This window comes from Mauremys mutica, chromosome 6 (genome assembly GCF_020497125.1).
Source record: "Mauremys mutica isolate MM-2020 ecotype Southern chromosome 6, ASM2049712v1, whole genome shotgun sequence".
Lineage (NCBI taxonomy): Eukaryota > Metazoa > Chordata > Testudines > Geoemydidae > Mauremys > Mauremys mutica.
This window is the reverse complement of record NC_059077.1, coordinates 6182582-6197110: the sequence shown is the minus strand read 5'-3', so window position 1 is coordinate 6197110 and position 14529 is coordinate 6182582. Positions and strand designations below refer to the sequence as shown.

The 14529-nt window shown below is 44.0% G+C and overlaps 1 protein-coding gene and 1 long non-coding RNA gene across 14 annotated transcripts in view; one reads left to right on the top strand and one right to left on the bottom strand.

The window, feature by feature from the left end:
* LOC123372768 overlaps window positions 1–1651 on the bottom strand; it is a 58897-nt gene extending 57246 nt beyond the window's left edge. For all 4 annotated transcript variants that reach the window (XR_006580442.1, XR_006580440.1, XR_006580443.1 and 1 more), the window contains exon 1: window positions 1548–1651. This is a non-coding gene — a long non-coding RNA (uncharacterized LOC123372768). The remainder of the gene's footprint in view (window positions 1–1547) is intronic.
* CELF4 (CUGBP Elav-like family member 4) overlaps window positions 1–14529 on the top strand; it is an 860161-nt gene that overhangs the window by 449389 nt on the left and 396243 nt on the right. The window lies entirely within an intron of this gene.

Sequence of the window (14529 nt, the reverse complement as noted above, 5' to 3'; positions counted from 1 at the left end):
GGAAAGCGTGGAGATGCTTCACTGGGCTTCCCTGAAACAGGACATTGTCTGTCAGATGTGGTCCCTATACTGGAGGTTTATGTAGGCCAAGGACTCTGTTATCCAGTATAATTTATTTATCAGATTCTATGGTGTGGCTACATCTGTATATTTCTATCTACATGGTGGTTTCTTCGTACTCCAGTGAAATCCCTTCCTATTCCTTTGATTGAAATAAGAGGTTGGTATTGTTGATCACACTACCAATAAGTGTGTCCAGGACAGCTTGCACAGTGCGTGCTCGTGATTATAGAATCAGTATCAGTGTCTGAACAGGCCAGAGTTTTCTGTTAATAATAATCTGGTTCTTCTCTGGGTAAAAACTCTTTGGGCTTTTTTTCATTAATGCGAATTGCATCTTTCTATGGGCAACGGCTGAATTATCCAACAACAGTTGTCTTGAGTGAATGAAGCAAATCACAGTAAAAGAACAGAGGTTGTATTCTTTTTAGTCAAAAGTTTGGGAGATCCAGTGGTTTGATCAAATATAACCAGCGGCTGAAATTCACTGGTGTCTGGATTCAATTGGAAGGTATAGATGAAGACCTGGCATTATGAAAGGGTGGAACTGGTGGGTTGACAGAGATTCCATAAGGTTGGTTATTAGGTGTAATTGTGTAGGACGGGGGTCTCTGAAATAGCTCCTCTACTATGTAATCAAATTCAGGGATCAACCTTGCACTATTGAAGTCTGAGGGGCTCCTCATATGAACAAAGCAAGATTTGGGAATGGCATGTTCCGATGGTATCAATTAGGAATGATCGTGTCACGTTTCTTTCATTCAGCAAAGGCAAATTTCAAACCCATGGCTCAGATCCTCAGCTAGTGTAGCACAATGGAATTCCATGGTTTTCAACGGCGACATGTCGATTTATGCCCCAGCTGACGATCTGGGCCCATATCTCCGTGTGAATCGGCTTGCCCAGGGCACTTGTTAAATGATGACCCCATAGGTCTGCCTCGCAGACAGCTGGGGCCAGACGCACATACCGGCAGAGCCCATGATGACAGCATGCATGAAGGGGTGGTCTTTTGTCTGCTTAATTAGACACACCAACAAATAATAATTAGGCCAGCCAGTTTGCTTAGTGCCTCCAAATCACTCCCTTTTATGCAGATCGCTAATAGCAGACACGTGCCTGGCTTTCTAGAATGGGTTTTAAGCCTCTCTTGCCAGCAGCTGCTTTCAGGAAGGTGGGTTTGAACTGGAAAACGCATCGGTGGCTGTTTAAATCATCTTTCCCCAGCACACCGACACTCACCTCCCCGCTGCATTTTAGCTAATTATCTCCCCTCTCCCACCCACTATCCTTGTTTATTGCGTCTCTCTGCCAGGATCATAAGACGAGGCCCAAGCGTTTGGCATTAAAATGAAAGCCACGTTGTCCCAATTCCCCACTGAGGAGCTGCTTCTGGGCTAGGGAAGTTGCAGGGCAGCATGACTCAAGGGCAACTATGGGAAAAAAGAACAATTGGCACCCAGGGGAGGCATTGTGTGAAAACTTACCCTCCTCGGGAGCCCACTGGTTAAAGCAGGCACAGCAAGCAGAATGCTAAAGAGGAGGTCCTGTATCTTAGGAGCACATCAAAAGACATCATTAGGGCTGCAAGATAAAGGTCAACTTCAACAACAAAGAAACTTAAGTTGTAGCTATTATACATAGCACGTGTGTCCTATTTGAGGAGGAGGGACTGGTTCTAACCCACAGCTGTATATCTAAAGCCCCTGGCTTTCCCAAAGTCCACCAGATACAGGACACTCCCTCTTCCCCTGCCTCTGGCGAAGTGTTTGGTGCCCTGTCACAGCATTACAGGGAGAACTAAGTGTTGGGGGGAGGGATCGCTCAGTGGTTTGAGCATTGGCCTGCTAAACCCAGGGTTGTGAGTTCAATCCTTGAGGAGGCCACTTAGGGATTAGGGGCAAAAATTGGCCCTGCTAGTGAAGGCAGGGGGCTGGACTCAATGACCTTTCAAGGTCCCTTCCAGTTCTAGGAGATTGGTATATCTCCAATTATTACCTTTATTACCAGGTAGTTGAAGGCGATCCCTGTGAAATGAGATCTTGTCCTTTGTAGTGATGGACACACAAGTTCAGATCAAATATAAGAAGCCCCAGATTTCCCCCAAACCTTCACCCCAAAATTGAAACAAATCTGAACCCAGAATCTGCTCTGAGAGGGGAAGATGTCTGGTTCGTATCATATTGCATCCGTTTTGCATTTTTCATTCCAACCTCTGTGCCTCTTTGTTTCATGTTCCTTTATTTGGCTGGGTTAAAAAAAAACTCCCACTAAAATATTTTGGTGTCTGGTTTGGAAGATCACAGCACTTTTCAGTACTATTTGTTATTTTTATTAGCCTAAGTGCCCATTGAATTAGAAATACGTGCGTTTTTTAAATTCTATTTTTCTGGGGAAAGTAATGGTTTACATTACAGGGGGAAAGTGTTTTGCAAATTTCACGTGAGTTTTAAGAAATTCCTGCCATTCAGAATTTAACAGAGTGGAATCCTTTCTATAGAATTCTTAATGAGGGGTCAAATAACTAATTGAAAGGTTATCATTTTTATTACATCCTCTATCAGGTTTTATCCAGGGTAAAATCAATAGATCTCTGTAGGAAATTAGTCGGGCTAGACATTATTGTAAAAACTTAGCACAAAACTCTAGTTTCATAGAAGTCAATTGCAAAACTCACCTTTACAGCTGTGATGTCATGATTTCACCCCTATAGTAGAGATTGTAATAGGAGATCATCACCATAGCTTAAGTAATTCTCCAGAGAAAAGGTATAATTACTTGCTAAGTTCTGTCATTGTGAAAACATCCCTATTGAAGTGTTAGCATTTTCTATTCATTTCTATGGGACTTTTCTGTTAAAACAGGAGATTGTGGCTCAAGTGGCAAAGTTAACCAGAGTTTTCCAAATCTCAGGAAAGGTTTTAGGTTTGGTAAGTGATTTGGGGCAAACATTTTGAATCAGTTCTTATTGTATCCTGACCACTCCCCCTCCCCCATCTCTAGCACTGACTAGACACTTTGGCTGCAGCATTTGTTGTTAACTTGGAATAAACCCAGCCTCTAGATTTCCCTGGCTTGTATTGGGCAAAAGATTTTTAAACACAAAGGACTCTTCTTCCACTCCAGTTGTTCTGTTAGTGAGGTTTAGATGGATTGTTCCCTCCCAGAGCTAACAGAGAAGATCCATATAGGAAGATGTGCGAAGAGATAGATACACAATGGGATACACTGACCCAATGTTAATCTCTGAATGAAAAGACCCTGGGAGTGAAGTCAGGAGATCTCCCGGGCCTTATGTAAGATTCACAGGAAATTGCTAGACTAAACAAAACGAAAAGCATGTTAAATAAAGTCCAAAGGTGGTTGAGAGTTGAAAGGTAGCAATGCCCTGCAGAGAGGGATTAGAGGGTTTTGCAAGAGAGTCTCCATTTAATTCCATTACAGTGTTTTCTGCACGCAAGGCATCACAGAACAAACACCCCTCTCTCTCTCTTTCTGGCTTTCCTAGGTGAAAGATGTGATGGCAGCTGCTGTAAAGTTTTGTTTGTCATGAATTTCCAATGACTTGCATGATTTCATTATTTGGGGAGGTAAATGCCCTTCTAATCAGAATGGTTTTCCTATAAACAGCGGCTGGAAAATAGAGGATGGGGGGTAGATTCCTTTCCATAAACTAGTTTTGAAGCAGCCTGGTTATGAACTATTTAGTTTTCCTTATCCTTGGCTCGGATTCATCCTAGTTCTTAGGTGAGATGTCTTTACAGCTACCCACGTTCGTTCAAGGTAAGCAGTACAGTTTTGAGCACGCGGGTGGAATATTACCGTAACGTTGAAGAATAATTTGCACTTGTCCGTGCAATTTCACCCATGGATCTCAAAGCGCTCGGCAAAACTTATGGACCTGATTGCCCCATGCCATGGGAAACCCAGTGAAATGGGGGATAAAGAGGAGGAAATCTCAGGGCAAATCTTCTCTTCTGTTGAGGGTGGGTGGTGCCTATGTGCATCTTCCCACTGGACTTCCTTAAAGAGAAGCCACCTTGCAAACTGGGTAGGAGGCTGTGGAAGTGTCAGCACTGTCCCATAATGCCAGTGGACACAGAGGGACAAGCCTTCCAATTCTGGCACTTGGCCTGCAGACTCCTTTCCTAGTCTGACCACTCCCTCCTCTCGCACTGATCCCCAGACTCTCGCAGAGCCATCTGGGGGAAGAGAGGAAGCTCTGATGCGGGAGCCAGCTACCCCCCCTTCTCATGCATGCTGAGGGAGATCCATGCTGAGCAGATCTCATGACACCCCCATGAGCTCAGTAAGAGTCATCACAGTCCTTTTACACCTAGAGAAACTAAGGCACAGTGTGACTTGCCTATGGTCATCCAGTGAGTTAGGGCCTCCCTGTCTCTTGCTCTAACCACTAGACATGACTTTCATTGAGGACCAATATTACCATCAGCTTTGTACATGTATGAAGAACTGGTAATAGCTCCGGGACTGGTAATCAGGACTCCTGGGTTCCACGCCTGCTTTTGTCACCCACTTGCTGTCTGACCTTGGACATGTAACATCCCTTGGCCCATAATGTGCCCTAGATCCTCATCACAGGCTATAGCAGTTTAAACAAAATCTAATTGACTCTCTTACGCTCACTGCTTTGAAAGATGATTTCCAGCTCTTTGCAAACAACATCTACTTTTTCCCATATATCCCCTCCTCCTGACATTTGCCCCAAACAAGACTTTCTTACAGGAGGAAGCAAAAAAAAAAGAAAAGTCCAAACCCAAACATCTATTAATTGCTGTCAAGGTTCCTCCCCCACTCTGAACTTTAGGATACAGATGTGGGGATCTGCATGGACACTTCTAAGCTTAATTACTAGCTTAGATCTGGTAACACTGCCATCATCCAGAAATTTCAGTGTCTGGATCACTTTCTGTTCCCCCAAAACCTTCCCCTCCCTGGGCAGCCTTGAGAGGCTTTTTCACCAAGTTCCTGGTGAACACCAACCCAACCCCTTGGATCTTAACACAGGGAGAATTTAACCATCCCTCCCTCCTTTCCCCCACCAATTCCTGGTGAGTCCAGATTCAATCCCCTTGGATCTTAACACAAGGGAAAAAAATCAATCAGGTTCTTAAAAAGAAAGCTTTTAATTAAAGAAAGAAAGGTAAAAATTATCTCTGTAAAATCAGGATGGAAAATACTTTACAGGGTAATCAGATTCATATAGCCCAGAGGAACCCCCTCTAGCCTTAGGTTCAAAGTTACAGCAAACAGAGGTAAAATCCTCTCAGCAAAAAGGAACATTTACAAGTTGAGAAAACAAAAATAAGACTAACACGCCTTGCCTGGTTGTTACTTACAAGTTTGAAACATGAGAGACTGATTCAGAAAGATTTGGAGAGCCTGGATTGATGTCTGGTCCCTCTTAGTCCCAAGAGCGAACAACCCCCAAACAAAGAGCACAAACAAAAGACTTCCCTCCACCAAGATTTGAAAGTATCTTGTCCCCTTATTGGTCCTCTGGTCAGGTGTCAGCCAGGTTTACTGAGCTTCTTAACCCTTTACAGGTAAAAGAGACATTAACCCTTAACTATCTGTTTATGACAATTGCATATTCAATATTAAACAATAGCATGGTGCTGAGTTGCAGTATCACTGCATAATGGGGAGAAAACAAGACAAAGAAAAGGCTATTTAAAAATAATCTAATAAGCTGCTTAAAGAAATCCAGTGGGATGAAGGGAGAAGATAAAATAATGAGTCACAGGGGAAAAGGAGCCTGATACTAGGCTCTGGGTGCAATTGCGTGGGCAGCAATCTGGTCTCTAGCATAGGGCATGAGCCAAACCCCATTTGCAGGGTGGGGACAGTGGAGACAGCACTAATGGGGATTGTGGCAGTGCGGAGGTGTCACTCTGCAGAGAGTTTAAACCAAGGTCTCGGCCCTCAGTGTTTGGCCGCTGTTGAGTGCTGTGACGGGCCATCGAGTTTTTCAGCCACATTATCCCATAGTGAGAGAGGCTAAGTGACTCCCCCCAGGCTCTGTGGACACTGCAGTTGGGAGGTGTGAGGACATAGCGTGTAGACACACCCAAACTAGTTTAATTTAGTGAGATCAAAGCTAGCTCAATTAACAACAGTAGTGAAACTACGGTGGCATGTGTCTATGTACCCACAACCCTGAGTGAGCGGGGCTAGCCCATGCTGCCACCCATGCTGCCGTGGTTTCACTGCTATTGCTACTAGATCAGAATTAGCTGGAGATATGTCTACATGTGCCACAATCAGTCCTCCCAGTTGCAATGTAGACATAGCCAAAGGTAGAACCAGGATTAGACCCTAGATTGCTTGATCATGCCACTAAAAATGACTGAACCTTCTGGATCTGAAACTCACTGAAATCAAAGGGGATCTTTCCTTTGATGTCATTGAGCTATGGAGGAGACTCGCTTTGCCTAAGAGAAGTTAGAGATTCTGTGGTATTTTCCCTGTAGAGTTAGGATAGCCCAGACCCAGCATCCCATTTTGCACAGAAATTGTTTCTAGTGGCATGTGGCTTTCCGTGGGACTTTGATTAAGGTCCCTGGGCAACAAACATCTCCCTTCTTGCTGTAGAAACCTAAGAGTAGGTCCTCATGGCCAGGGGCGGCTCTAGCAATTTCGCCGCCCCAAGCACGGCGGTACGCTGCGGGGGGCACTCTGGCGGTCACCGGTCCCGTGGCTCCGGTGGACCTCCTGCAGACGTGCCTGCGGAGGGTCCGCCGGTCCCGCGGGAGCAGCAGACCCTCCGCAGGCATGCCTGCGGGAGTCCACCGGAGCCGCCTGCTGCCCTTCCGGCGACAGGCAGAGCGCCCCCTGCAGCATGCCGCCCCAAGCACGTGCGTGGCGCGCTGGAGTCTGGAGCCAGCCCTGCTCATGGCTGAGAGGGAGCTATTGCTAAACACACAGGACCGAATTCTCAAAACCGGGCTAAACACAGGAGCAAACAGGTACCTTTGTATGCATATTATTCAGCTGGCTCAGGATGCCTCTGGATGATTCTTTTCGGTGCCTCCACAGTCACCTCTCTGCTAGTTAAAACATAAGAACGGCCGTACTGGGTCAGACCAAAGGTCCATCTAGCCCAGTATCCTATCTACCAACAGTGGCCAATGCCAGGTGCCCCAGAGGGAGTGAACATAACAGGTAATGATCAAGTGATCTCTCTCCTGCCATCCATCTCCACCCTCTGACAAACAGAGGCTAGGGACACCATTCCTTACCCATCCTGGCTAATAGCCATTAATGGACTTAACCTCCATGAATTTATCTAGTTCTCTTTTAAACGCTGTTATAGTCCTAGCCAGGGCGGGCTCCAGACCCCAGCGCGCCAAGCGTGCGCTTGGGGCGGCGTCCCGCGGGAGGGCGGCAGGCGGCTCCGGTGGACCTCCTGCAGACGTGCCTGCGGAGGGGCCGCTGGTCCCGGGGCTTCGGTGGAGCATCCACAGGCATGCCTGCGGGAGGTCCACCAGAGCCACGGGACCAGCGGCCCCTCCGCAGGCACGTCTGCAGGAGGTCCACCGGAGCCGCGGGACCGGCGACCACCAGAGCGCGCCCCGCGGCACGCCGCCCTGCTTGGGGCGGCGCAAATCCTAGAGCCACCCCTGGTCCTAGCCTTCACAACCTCCTCAACGTCACATGCGTGTCTGAGATAGTGGGCCCTGAAAAGCGTTATATGCAGAGCTCTTATATTTTGATGCAGTTTGGATTATTGTAATGGTCAGTGCGTTGCATTCTACCCTCACCTATCAAGCTATGTCTTGGGGACACAGCAGTTTTGTTCATATGGGGGCATTCTATCACCACGGAAATTGATAGATCGATTCCTACCAATGGTAACAGGTTTCAGAGTGGTAGCCGTGTTAGTCTGTATCAGAAAAAATAATGAGGAGTACTTGTGGCACCTTAGAGACCAACAAATTTATTTGGGCATAGGCTTTTGTGGGCTGTATTTTTCACTCCATGCATCTGATGAAGTGGGTTTTAGCCCACAAAAGCTTATGCCCAAATAAATGTGTTAGTCTCTAAGGTGCCAAAAGAACTCCTTGTTGTTTTTACCAATGGTGACTGAATCAGACCCATAGCACATACATTTCTGTACATTAAAGTTGTGTGTACTAAGGAGTGTATTTTTTAACCAAATGTTAAAGGAATAAAGGAATAAAAACATTTTTCATGAATTTTAAGTAGCTTTATAAGAGGGCACATAGGGTATGTCTACATTGCAATTATACACCCGTGGCTGGCCCATGTCAGCTGAGGGGCTCCGGCTAAGGGACTGTTTAACTGCAGTGTAGACGTTTGAGATCAATCTGCAGCCCAAACTCTGGGACCCTCCGACCTCCCAGGGTCTTAGAGCCTCAGCTCCAGCCCAAGCCTGAACATCTAGACTGCAATTAAAAAGCCCCCCTTAACCCGAGCCCTGTGAGCTCGAGTCAGCTGGCACGGGTCAGCAGTGGGTTTTTAATTGCAGTGTAGACATACCCTCAGTCTGCATAAGAGAACTTATGGAGGCAGCATGGTCCAGGGTATTACATGCTCAAGAGACCAGGCTCCTATTCCTGGCTCTGCCACTGACTTGCTGAGTGACCTTCAGCAAGTCACGTAACCTCCTACCCTGTGGATTTCTTGTCTATTTTTATTATAATGTTTTGAAGGGTAGGGACTGCCTCATACTTCATGGATGCATAGCTCCCAGCACCATGGGGTTGACGGAAGCATTTAGGTGTTACCATAATACAAATAATATTGAAAATAATGGGCATGGGACTAGGATTTACGGACTGTGAATGGCCAGCTTTTCAGATGTGTGGAGCAATGCGGGCCAGCAATTCATACAGTGACATTTGAGGCCTTTTTAACAATAGGACAATAACAAACTACCGAGGGTGGCGAAAACAAAGGTTCAAGTGAAAAAAAATGTAACCTTATAAAATTCCACCTCTGTAAACACAACTCAACACCACAGTTGAACTTGGGGACACATTACAATCCTGGTAACTTTGTAATGTAAAGGTTGCTTGTCAATGAGTTATTATACGGCATTAATAATGCATTTATAGACATGTTCCACAATTAATTTGCAAAGTATTTATGGCACAGAACAGTTAGAATGCATTAGTATAATCACTCCGAGTGCATTGGCTTTATTGCAAGGGCTTTGCTCATCATTCTAATTGGCTTGTTATTACACAGAGATGTAATAACCCCTCTCTGCATAGTTGTTTATAGCACATCAATAGCAAATGCATTCCCTTTATTGGAAGTGATGTGTGTTTTATTATAATATAGCCAAATAAGTGCAATCCTTGTAGATGAATGAGGTTGCTAATGAATTGGCTCCCTAAACAGTTGAAAAAGCAAACCTGTTATTATATATTTTGCTATCTGAGGTATAATTGTAGTTATGGTTACAGCAGTCTTCCTTTAAAAATTAAAAGGCACAATGGAGGGTGTTGGTTTTTTTTCTTTTCAGTGCCCAAGAGAGAGGGTTTGTTTGGCTCTTCCTTGTAATTTACAAATACAAGACTAGGGTTGAAATTTTCAAAGCATCTTCATAGGAACTGGGTCATTTAGGCATATATGTATATCTACCATTAATGTATTCTTTTATACCTGCACAAGAGGTGGTGATCCACAGTGAGAGATAGAATCCAGGCTCTCTAATCTCCAAAATACAACTTTGACACTTGAGCTGAAGGCGAATCTCTGTTACCTTTAGTAGCGTTGGGGCTCATAGCCTTTGTGGTTCACCAGCCACTAGGAGGTGATACAACCACGAACACTACAGCAGACCTGGCATTCCACTTAATAAGGGGCAGAAATGCAGATACACGCTTCCTGTGTTATACTTTCTCACATACAGTCTCTTTCATTACCATGGTATAAACCACAACTGTAGAACTAGTAGAAAAATGCTATACATTTTCCATTAACAAAAATGAATTACATGAAAACTTCTGCATCCAAAACTTCTGCAGTATTTTTTGATTTGTCAACTAAATGAAAACTGAAACATTCAGTTTTCTGTTTTGAAAACTGAAAAAAATCTGGAAAAAAATTGCTTTTTCATGAATCAGTTTCAGTTTTATTTTTTCATCAAAAAACTGGAAAATGTTTACTTTGAACATCTTCTGCAAGAATTTTTTTACAGTTTAAGAAAAAAGCCATTTTTCATCCACAAAATATTTTGGTAAATATAATTTTCACCAGCAGCATGAAGCTATCATCTCCAATGGGTGGTCATATTAAAACTTTTGAAAACAAAGTTCAGAAAAGAGAGGGTTTTTAAAAAAAAACTTTTTAAAAGATGACCAAATGTTGTTTTACTTTTGTATATTATTTATTTTGGAGGTAGCTTTTTAAAGTAAATCTTTAATTTACCTGAGAGTTAATTTCTTTTTTTCTGAGCATGAATATGGAATACGTAGCACTCTCCCCTCTAGACATGAGCTGAATACATTAATTAAAACAGGAACAATTTGGAAACAGTAGCATATTCACTGAAAAAGTCAGCTTTTTGCGCTGAAGGATTTTTAGGTAATGAATGCCCCATATTTGCCCTCAGAGGCTATGTTCATGCCTAACCCATTCACTAATCAATGTGGATAATATTGTTGAACTCTGTGCAAAGCAAACTTTGTGCACCATCTTGGAGAACAAACCAGTTTGATGGTGGGCTGATTTCTTGTAGATGACACAGCAGAGGGTGTGGTGTAGTTCTACGCATGCAAATCCAAAGGTAACGCAAGCAGTTCCATCATCTGGTTTTTCTCCCAAGAAGATATCTTAGCTCTCAAAATGACAATCCATTTTGACTTTGGATCCATGTTTTTAAAAAGTACCCACTAAGCGAAGCATTAATTATGGGGCTCTAATTCCTTCAGGAAGCTCTAGTGAAGCACTCATGCTTCTCTCTCACAGTTGATAGCACCAGGCCCCCACAACTGAATTATAGCCCCTGTCATTCATAGCTGCTTGGTTTTGACTGTATATGTAATCCATGTTTCCTCTTTGGCATATATATGGCTTCCCCTAACTCATCAGGGAAACTGACCTTATCTAGGTACAGAACCTTTGTCAGTATAGCTTTGCCAGCAGAGCCCCCTAGTGGCCATGCCGTGTAAGCTGACAGTAGCAGTTCTGTTGCCATAGCTACACCACCTCTTCAGTCGGCCTAGTTGTGTCCACAGTAGGGGTTCTGCTGGTATCACTATGTTGGAGAAGGTGTGTGGTTTTTTTCCCGACACAGCAAAATGTTGTAGTGCAGTCTGCGCCTCAGACCCAGTATCTGACTAAGCTAAGTAGCCAGCACTTTGTGCATGCTCTGGAAGCACCAGCCTGTTCCTTGCTAGGTAGGTTTGACAATGATGTGAGTTTAACATGGACATCGTTAAAGAAGGGCCTGAACCCAGATCCCAAGTCTGAAAGTAACACCCTGGCTTAGCACACACGGTTATGTCTCCCTCTAGTGTCTTGCTCCTACAACTCTAAAAGTCTGATGCTCACTGCTAATAAAGTTAAAGTCAAGTACTAAGGAGCATGTGCTTTTCGACCCTGATTCAGTAAGGTACTTAAGCACAGGCCTGCCTTTAAGCACCTGAGTAGTCTCACTGAAGTCAATGGGACCACTCACATGCTTACAGTTAGGCTCGTGCCTAAGAACTTTGCAGAAGTGGGGCCTTGATGAGGAGGACTTGGGTCCTCTCCATGGTGACAACTTGTAGTGCCTGGTCACAAGTCTGTTAGATGGAAACCAGGGAGATGTGCGTGCTTGAACCTGGACGGTGCTGTGATTTCCATGCTTCTGTCTTCCAGTGCAGCTGAGCTGTGGGAAGGACCCAGAATTGTTTTACTGAGCCTTAAATAAACATAACCTTGTAGAATCTGGCACTTTACAGATATTCAAGCCTTCATTCAAGCTGTGTATAGACAGTTCTGAAATTCAGGCCATTGTACCAGGTGCTGAGCTCTTCCTGGAGCCATTTGCTTGGGGGCAAACCCTTCACTTTCCTGGGTAATCCACATTCTTTTTTAAAAGTGCATTTTAATATGGTGCAGACACCAGGAAATATCTGAACAGTACTTGGTGCCCTCTGTTGTTTGCAAAGAGATTTAGAATTGAGCAATTTAAAATAAGACTGTCTCAGTCCTGCAATCTTAAAGCGGGCTAAACTGTCATTGATTTGAGTGAGGGTTTTACTGTGTGATGACTGAAGAGTCTTTCCCCTTCGCTACAAATGACAGATACCTGTTCAGATCCTAGATTACAGGATCAGGATTTATAACAAATTTTGAGACTCACAAGGTGCCATAGAGCAAAAATACTCCCCCTCTTCCACCCACCCCCATGGTCTGCACTGCAGATCTCAGTTGCTCTATAATCTGCAGAGTGTATGTGAACTCATTTTGGGGCAGATTTTTAGAATTTATCCCTCCTAACTCCTTGATAAATTGGATAGCTTTATGAGCAACATGTGTTACTTTTACCCAAAGACAGTCTGGGCTTTACAGATCCCTAATGCACTGGGATTCATGAAACTGGGTTCTTATTCCTGCTTCTGTCACAGGCCTGCTGGGTGCCTCTGGACAAGGGATTTCTTTCTGTGCCTCAGTATCCCCACCTGTAGAATGAAGATAATGATACTGATCTGTGTGAAGTGATTTGAGATCTGCAGATGGTCCACAGCTTTAAAAAGCAGGTAGGGAATAAGTTAGGTTAGCCTTAACTAAGGGGTGATCTTACCCGTTCTTACTGCCAATACAAATTCATTGAGTATCATTAGAGACATTGAGTTCTTGACACAAAGAATCACGTTGTTTATAAGAAATGCTCAGCCATGTTACTTACAAAGCACCTTGCATTATCCAAGCTGAAAAAATCATAATAATCATATTTATTTTCACTATCAATGCTTTTGTTTAGTGATGTGTAATTTTTGCATCCCATTCAGCTTGAGCAATGAAAGTAAACTGGTCAGTTTCCCTTTAAAGTCAGTTGCAATTTCTATTTTTTTTTCTGTTCCATTATTTTTAATGTCTTACACCACGTTGTCACGTTGGAAATGTAAAATCACAGTAAGTCCAGTGGGAGCTGCTGCTGGCATAGCTGAGACTAGAATATAGCCCAGTGGAACTACTCAGATAAGTAAAGTTACTCACATGCATCAGGACTGAGCCCTTAGTGGGGTTTTTTTTGTAGCGCTGAATGGTTTTTGTAGGAATGCACGACCTGCACAGTTCCTCCTGCCCATGAAAATGTTGTCTAACTGGTAATTAATTCCCCAAATCTTTATTTTATCCATCTCATGAGTCACTGAAGAACGGCCAGATGCATTGATTATAAACCACAAACACTGAAGCTTGCAAGTAGCCATTCAATTAAGTTGAAATTACGCTGCCACAATGTAAGACACATTTGATTTGTTTCTCTTGATGCTCATTATTTTATTTTATTTTAAGTATGGATAACAAGGACAAGGGGTGGGAGACCAGCCCAGGTATCCCAGCCAGATGGAATGAAAATGATGTGATTTAAATAAGGCCTCATTAGAGATGGGTCTAAACCAGGCTACTATCCCCATGCTCTGCATCAGAATTATTGTTCGATATTATTTGTATTGCAGTAATGCCTAGCAGCCCCAGACATGGAGCAGGACCCTATTGTGCAAGGCTCTGTACAGACACAGAACAAAAAGATGGTCTTTGCCTTAAAGAGTTTACAATCTAAGCCTAAGAAAAGAAACAATAGGTGGAGACGGACAGATGAGGGAACACAAGGAGACAGTGAGTCAGGAACGGTCAGTGGGAGAGGCAGTGGTCTCAACACACCATGTACCTAGCCTTTGTCATGTTTGTGTACGTGTCATGGCAAAGGAGGGTTTTAAGAAGGGCTGTGAAGGGGGATACTGAGGCAGTGTAGTGGATATTTACAGGGAGCTCCACTCAAGTGTGAGGACTGAAGCAGCTTGGGCGAAGGCACAAAATACAAGAACACCTTAGAACTATGGCGAAGTTCAAATCTTGATCCAAATGTGGTTGTTTTCTCCATGTCTGTGATGACCTGAATTTATCCCTTTCCCCTGGAATATTTTTCTTGAGATCTTGAACTAAACCTGGGATCAAGGACATGTCTCTAGACATTATAGGAAACCAGATTTTTGATTAGGGAGGATCGAGAGATGGTTTGGCTCAGGCAAGAACTGATTGGGAACTTCTACCACCAGCAGGCCGGAACAAAAACGTTTCTTGAAGTTCAAAGCAGTTTGGTTTCCTCCACATTTGTGTTCACGTGACTCTGTGCTTTCTGCTCTTGGCCAGTACTATAAGTGGATGGAATCTCCATCCTTAGAGGTTTTTAAGGCCCGGCTTGACAAAGCGTTGGCTGGGATGATTTAGTTGGGTCCTGCTTTGAGCAGGGGGGTTGGACTA